Below are 8,661 nucleotides of genomic sequence, written 5' to 3' on the forward strand. Positions count from 1 at the left end.
CACTTGACTAGCATAATGACATCTAGATTACAAGCATCATCATATGAATCTCAATCATGTAAGGCAGCTCATGAGATTATTGTATTGAACTACATAGGAGAGAGATGAACCACATAGCTACCGGTACAGCCCCGAGCCTCGATGGAGAACTACTCCTCCTCATGGGAGCAAGCAGCGGTGATGAAGATGGCGGTGGAGATGGCAGCGGTGTCGATGGAGAAGCCTTCCGGGGCACTTCCCCGCTCCGGCGAGGTGCCGGAACAGAGATCCCGTCCCCGGATCTTGGCTTCGCGATGGCGGCGGCTCGCGGAAGGTTTTCGTGGGTTTCGTCAATTGGTATCGGGTTTTCTGATCCAGGGGCTTCTTATAGGCGAAGAGGCGGCGCCAGGGGGTCGACAGGGGGGCCACACCATAGGGCGGCGCGGCCCCCCCTCTGGCCGCGCCAGCCTAGGGTTTGGTGGCCCTGTGGCCCCCTCCGGTCCTTCCCGGGTGTTCTGGATGCTTCCGATGAAAATAGGAACTTTGGCGTTGATTTCGTCCGATTCCGAGAATATTTCGTTACTAGGATTTCTGAAACCAAAAACAGCAGAAAACGAGAACCGGCACTTCGGCATCTTGTTAATAGGTTAGTTCCAGAAAATGCACGAATATGACATAAAGTGTGCATAAAACATGTAGATAACATCAATAATGTGGCATGGAACACAAGAAATTATCGATACGTTGGAGACGTATCAGCATCCCCAAGCTTAGTTCTCGCTCGTCCCGAGCAGGTAAAACGATAACAAAGATAATTTCGGAGTGACATGCCATCATAAACTTGATCATACTATTTGTACAGCATATGTAGTGAATGCAGCGATCAAAACAATGTGTATGACATGAGTAAACAAGTGAATCATAAAGCAAAGACTTTTCATGAATAGCACTTCAAGACAAGCATCAATAAGTCTTGCATAAGAGTTAACTCATAAAGCAATAATTCAAAGTAAAGGTATTGAAGCAACACAAAAGAAGATTAAGTTTCAGCGGTTGCTTTCAACTTGTAACATGTATATCTCATGGATATTGTCAACATAGAGTAATATAACAAATGCAATATGCAAATATGTAAGAATCAATGCACAGTTCACACAAGTGTTTGCTTCTTGAGGTGGAGAGAAATAGGTGAACTGACTCAACAATGAAAGTAAAAGAATGGTCCTCCATAGAGGAAAAGCATCGATTGCTATATTTGTGCTAGAGCTTTGATTTTGAAAACATAAAGAGAGCATAAAAGTAAAGTTTTGAGAGGTGTATGTTGTTGTCAACGAATGGTAGCGGGTACTCTAACCCCTTGCCGTACAAACCTTCAAAGAGCGGCTCCCATTTTATTTTATTTTTGGATGGCACTCCTTCCAACCTTTCTTTCACAAACCATGGCTAACCGAATCCTCGGGTGCCTGCCAACAATCTCATACCATGAAGGAGTACCTTTTTATTTTAGTTTTATTATGATGACACTCCTCCCAACCTTTGCTTACACAAGCCATGGCTAACCGAATCCTTCGGGTGCCGTCCAACAATCACATACCATGGAGGAGTGTCTATTTTTAGTTTGTTAATTTGGGACCGGGAATCCCATTGCCAACTCTTTTGCAAAATTATTGGATAAGCGGATGAAGCCACTAGTCCATTGGTGAAAGTTGCCCAACAAGATTGAAAGATAAACACCACATACTTCCTCATGAGCTATAAAACATTGACACAAATAAGAGGTAATAAATTTTGAATTGTTTAAAGGTAGCACTCAAGCAATTTACTTTGGAATGGCGGAGAAATACCATGTAGTAGGTAGGTATGGTGGACACAAATGGCATAGTGTTGTCTCAAGTATTTGGATGCATGAGAAGTATTCCCTCTCGATACAAGGCTTAGGCTAGCAAGGTTATTTGAAACAAACACAAGGATGAACCGGTGCAGCAAAACTCACATAAAAGACATATTGAAAACATTATAAGACTCTACACCGTCTTCCTTGTTGTTCAAACTCAATACTAGAAATTATCTAGACCTTAGAGAAACCAATTATGCAAACCAAATTTTAGCATGCTCTATGTATTCTTCACTAATAGGTGCAAAGTATATGATGCAAGAGCTTAAACATGAGCACAACAATTGCCAAGTATCACATTACCCAAGACATTATAGCAATTACTACATGTATCATTTTCCAATTCCAACCATATAACAATTTAACGAAGAGGAAACTTCGCCATGAATATTATGAGCTAAGAACACATGTGTTCATTTGAACCAGCGGAGCGTGTCTCTCTCCAACACAAGCATGATGTAATCCAATTTATTCAAACACAAACAAAAACAAAAGCAAACAAACAGACGCTCCAAGAAAAAGCACATAAGATGTGGCCGAATAAAAATGTAGTTTCAGGGGAGGAACCTGATAATTTGTTGATGAAGAAGGGGATGCCTTGGGCATCCCCAAGCTTAGACGCTTGAGTCTTCTTGATATATGCAGGGGTGAACCACCGGGTGCATCCCCAAGCTTAGAGCTTTCACTCTCCTTGATCGTAGTATATCATCCTCCTCTCTTGACCCTTGAAAACTTCCTCCACACCAAACTCGAAACAACTCATTAGAGGGTTAGTGGACAATATAAATTGACATATTCAGAGGTGACACAATCATTCTTAACACTTCTGGACATTGCATAAAGCTACTGGACATCAATGGATCAAAGAAATTCATCCAACATAGCAAAAGAGGCAATGCGAAATAAAAGGCAGAATCTGTCAAAACAGAACAGTCCGTAAAGATGGATTTTATTAGGCCACCAGACTTGCTCAAATGAAAATGCTCAAATTGAATGAAAGTTGCGTACATATCTGAGGATCATGCACGTAAATTGGCATAATTTTCTGAGCTTCCTGCAGGGCAGTGGGCTCAGATTCGTGACAGCAAAGAAATCTGGAACTGCGCAGTAATCCAAATCTAGTACTTACTTTACTATCAAAGACTTTACTTGGCACAACAAAACACAAAACTAAGATAAGGAGAGGTTGCTACAGTAGTGAACAACTTCCAAGACACAAATATAAAACAAAGTACTGTAGCAAAATAACACATGGGTTATCTCCCAAGAAGTTCTTTCTTTTTAGCCATTAAGATGGGCTCAGCAGTTTTGATGATGCACTCGCAAGAAATAGTATTTGAAGCAAAAGAGAGCATCAAGAGGCAAATACAAAACACATTTAAGTCTAACATGCTTCCTATGCATAGGAATCTTGTAAATAAACAAGTTCATGAAGAGCAAAGTAACAAGCATAGGAAGATAAAACAAGTGTAGCATCAAAAATTTCAGCACATAGAGAGGCATTTTAGTAACATGAAAATTTCTACAACCATATTTTCCTCTCTCATAATAACTTTCAGTAGCAACATGAGCAAACTCAACAATATAACTATCACATAAAGCATTCTTATCATGAGTCTCATGCATAAAATTATTACTCTCCACATAAGCATAATCAATTTTATTAGTAGTAGTGGGAGCAAATTCGACAAAGTAGCTACCATTATTATTCTCATCAAGTGTAAGAGGCATAGTATAATCACAACAAAATTTACTCTCAGCAGTAAGTGGCATCAAAAGACCACTATCATTATAATCATCAGAAATAGGAGGCAAAGTATCATCAAAGAAAATTTTCTCCTCAATGCTTGGGGGACTAAAAATATCATGCAAACCAGACTTCCCCAAGCTTAGAACTTTCTATATCATTATCAACAATGGTGTTCGAAGCGTTCATACTAATATTACTACCAAGCATGCAAATAAGGTTCCATAGGTTTTTTAATTTTCGCACCAAACAATCCATGTTTTAATTCAGGAAATAGAATAAGAAGCTCATTGTTGTCCATTATGCCAAACTAGTGTAAACAAGAAACAACAAGATGCAATTGCAGGATCTAAAGGAAATAGCTTTGAGCACACACACGACGGCGCCAGAAAAATACTTTACCTGGGACCGTAGTATGAGAGCCTTTTACCTTTCCTCCCCGGCAACGGCGCCGGAAAAGTGCTTGATGTCTACGTTCCCCTCCTTTCCTGTAGACAGTGTTGGGCCTCCAAGAGCAGAGGTTTGTAGAACAGCGAGCAAGTTTCCCTTAAGTGGATACCCAAGGTTTATCGAACTCGGGGAGGAAGAGGTCAAAGATATCCCTCGTATGCAACCCCGCAACCACAAAGCAAGAAGTCTCTTGTGTCCCCAACACACCAAATAGGTGCACTAGTTCGGCGAAGAGATAGTGAAATACGGGTGGTATAAATAAGTATGAGCAGTAGCAACGGTGCCGTAAACGTGCTTGGCGTGTAGTTGATGGTGGTGGTATTGCAGCAGTAGTAACGCATAGAAACAAGTAAACAAGCGATAGTAACGCAAGTAGTAGTAACGCAGCGAGTAGTAAACAAGCAGTAGTAACTCAGCAGTATTTAGGAACAAGGCCTAGGGATTACACTTTCACTAGTGGACACTCTCAACATCGATCACATAATGCAACGGATAAATGCATACTCTACACTTTTGTTGGATGATGAACACATTGCGTAGGATTACACGAACCCTCAATGCCGGAGTTAACAAGCTCCACAATAATGCTCATGTTTAAGTAACCTTTAGTGTAAGATAGATCAACGCTACTAAACCAAGTACTAGCATAGCATGCACACTCGTCACCTTCATGCATATGTAGGAGGAATAGATCACATCAATATTATCATAGCAATAGTTAACTCCATAATCTACAAGAGATCATGATCATAGCATAAACCAAGTACTAACACGGTGCACGCACTCGTCACCTTTGCACACATGCAGGAGGAATAAAACTACTTTAATAACACATCACTAGAGTAGCACATAGATAAATTGTGATACAACATGCTGCAATCATAAAGAGATATAAATAAGCACCTCACTATACCATTCAATGAGTAAGTATTCTGTGAAATCTAGCCTAAGAGACCCACACGGTGCACACACTCGTCACCTTTACACACGTGGGACGAGGAGTCTCCGGAGATCACATAAGTAAAACCCACTTGACTAGCATAATGACATCTAGATTACAAGCATCATCATATGAATCTCAATCATGTAAGGCAGCTCATGAGATTATTGTATTGAACTACATAGGAGAGAGATGAACCACATAGCTACCGGTACCGCCCCGAGCCTCGATGGAGAACTACTCCCTCCTCATGGGAGCAGCAGCGGTGATGAAGATGGCGGTGGAGATGGCAGCGGTGTCGATGGAGAAGCCTTCCGGGGGCACTTCCCCGCTCCGGCGAGGTGCCGGAACGAGAGATCCTGTCCCCCGGATCTTGGCTTCGCGATGGCGGCGGCTCTGGAAGGTTTTCGTGGGTTTCGTCAATTGGTCTCGGGTTTTCGATCCGGGGGCTTCTTATAGGCGAAGAGGCGGCGCGAGGAGGGCTGACAGGGGGCCACACCATAGGGCGGCGCGGCCCCTCTCGGCCGCGCCAGCCTAGGGTTTGGTGGCCCTGTGGCCCCCTCTCGGTCCTTCCGGGTGTTCCGGATGCTTCCGATGAAAATAGGAACTTTGGCGTTGATTTCGTCCGATTCCGAGAATATTTCGTTACTAGGATTTACGAAACCAAAAACAGCGGAAAACAGGAACTGGCACTTCGGCATCTTGTTAATAGGTTAGTTCCAGAAAATGCACGAATATGACATAAAGTGTGCATAAAACATGTAGATAACATCAATAATGTGGCATGGAACACAAGAAATTATCGATACGTTGGAGACGTATCACACCCAAATTCCAGTAACATGGCTCGTAAGATATCTGCAAGTCCTCCTTGGTACTCGTTCAGTGTGGAATCCATAACTTTCACGTTTCTTCCCGGTCGCGAACTTGCCATGTTGGCTGTAGAAATAGAAAGATTATGAGATTAGTAATAATGCATCATAATAGAGATAATAAAGAATTATCGCACTAAAAGATATGGTTGTTGTATTCTCAATTGAATATACACCATATTTTTAGAGAATTCTTTACTAATCCTATTTGACTCCTAACGTTTGGTCCCATTTACTAGGTTCCAACCTAAGGTCAAAGCTTTTGCTCTGATACCAAGCCGTGGTGACCACGCATACCACTGCATGTTGTAGTATGCCGGTCGTTGATATAACATTCACGAAGTACCATTCCGCAAATATTACATCCCTCAGAGTAGTACAACAGAACATAGCAGGGTCCATAACTCATTCACATATTATTACAATTAACATACACATGTCGTCTTGGAGCTCGTCTTGGGTCCTAAGAGGAATACTCCTGGGTTCGAGGTGAACCCAACTTAACTTACAATACCGAGTTTCATTAAACTAAACATTTATTTCATCGAGCAGCTAAATACTAAGAGTTCAGGCTGCTCGGTTACTACTACTAGCGAATATCCCTAGGCTTGTTCTCCTCCGGAAGCCTCTCCGGATCCGTAGACGATGAGGTAGTCTACGCCTTCAACTCCTCCTGAGAGGTCCGGTTCCTCGTAGCCGATGATCTCGGCTCCTTCATTGTTGTCGTAGTCCTCCTCCGGACGATTCGGACAATCTAAGCATGGGATTTAAGAGTGGTATGAGTACGAGCGTACTCAACAAGTTCATTATAGATAAGAGGTGTTTAATGCACTAGCTACGATATTAGACCGGAAAGTCTAATACCAATGCAAGTTTTGGTAAACATTTCTTCAAGAGATTGCTTTTATTCCAAAGAGCTATGTCCGTCGGCCTTCACCGGTTTACTAGAACTTCATGGAGCTCCTTTCCGGCCGCGTTCGCAGTTCCTTATCCCGGAACGAGGGAGTGACGAGTCACGATTCTTTACACTCTGCAGAGGTGTGTTGCTTTACCCATAAGAGATCTTAACCTTGGTGCCAACCGGGCAGCTTTCCCGTCCACACTTCCTTCGGTGTGAGGCCCGGTATAAGGTCTAGCCAATCATGTTCCTCCGCTGCCTCGCACACCCACCCTTTGTTGCATACCCCGACCACTGGGTCCTCGTCGGTCCTCTTACACCAATTAAGGATGGACCCCGACCACGACAACGGTTTGGGACTCGTTAACCAAACTCCTTCGCCGGTAGCTGCAACCCATCATAGACCACTTACCGTGGGGAATTAGAATGGGATCCCCACCCCACCGCTTGCCCAACCTCGGGTCAAGTGTCTACGGTAAGCGCATCCGTTGATGTACGAGAGGTGGAAACACTTTTGACTACTCCGTCCCACTCCGGATCTTATGGTTAACACGGGTATTACGGCACAAGAATCACTGGCGACATTTGTTGTTTAATCCTAGATGGATATTAACCCTTGCAATGGAACCTCCACCATATCAACACAATCCATGGTTCCATGGCGTCATATTCATAGTTATGAAAGTAGTGGTTTTGGTTTTTATGCAATAGTGATAATCATAGTACTTTGCAAGTAATTTGATAGAAATACTCAAATGACATGAGCAAGCGATGAACTTGCTCGAACAACGCAAAGTTTTGCGGTTGGAAGGTGTGGACTGACCCTTGTCCTCTCGTCTCCGAAAAATAGCATCATTGTCCGTTAAGGGCAATGGTTAAAGAAGCAATTATGCATGATTCCAGTTTTTAGGGTTTGTTCCCCCCTTCCGATGTCGTTATTATTTTATGTAAGAGGTTAATACTAAGAGTAATTTAGGAATATTTGATTTATAATAAAATACAACCTTGAAATGTTGTCAAGGTGTTTTTAAAGTCCAAATGCATTAATGGACTTATTTTCATTATTGAAAATAATATGTGTGATTTAAATCATTATTTAAATCATCAAATTAAGACTTATTCTTCTTTGTCTTCAAAAATTCTCTTTGATATTTTATTTAGATAGAGAATTTTATGCTGATTAATTTTCATATTTTTACTTATTTTTTTAGAGCTTTATTTTATTTTCTAAAATTCTTGGAAATTCTCATTTAAATGGGTATTTTGGAAATGTCCAAAATACCCCTCGAGCCCACTGTCGGGCGGCCGAGGCTGGTTAGGTTGGACCAGCCCAGTGGGCTCGGTCCAACCGACCCAGTCGCGTCGTCTTCTCGCTGTGTCCTAACCCTAATTCCCCTTTCGGCTCCTGCGACGCCGAAATCGCCTCCGCCGTCGCCGCTTTAATCAGGCCGTCTCCGACCATCGCCGGCGACGAGATGGTGCGGATCTGGACCGCCTCTCGACGGCGGACATGGTGGTCCGCGTCGATCTGACGCTTGCGTCCACGTTCGCTCGCCATCGACTCTCCCGTGCGCCCGGCTCGTGGCGTCCGCCGCCACCGCGCGTTGGAGAAGCCGTGTACCTTCCTCCCGGCGCTCCCCGGGCGCGTGGTGCTGCGCCGGGGTGCTCGTGGTGGTCGCCGTGGCTTGGCTTGGCCGGGCCCGGTGCCGCCGTGTGCACCGGCGTGCGCCGCCGTGGCCGCCGTGGTCATGACGACCACCGCCTCCCCGGTATGTGCTCCTCCTTCTCTTACGCCATTTGTTCTACCTCTTCTCCTTCCTCCGGATGCCCCGGCACCCACCTGATTGTCTTGCCGCTTCTACACCTATGTGCTCTGCTGCC

This window comes from Lolium rigidum, chromosome 4 (genome assembly GCF_022539505.1).
Source record: "Lolium rigidum isolate FL_2022 chromosome 4, APGP_CSIRO_Lrig_0.1, whole genome shotgun sequence".
In the NCBI taxonomy this organism is placed as follows: Eukaryota; Viridiplantae; Streptophyta; class Magnoliopsida; order Poales; family Poaceae; genus Lolium; species Lolium rigidum.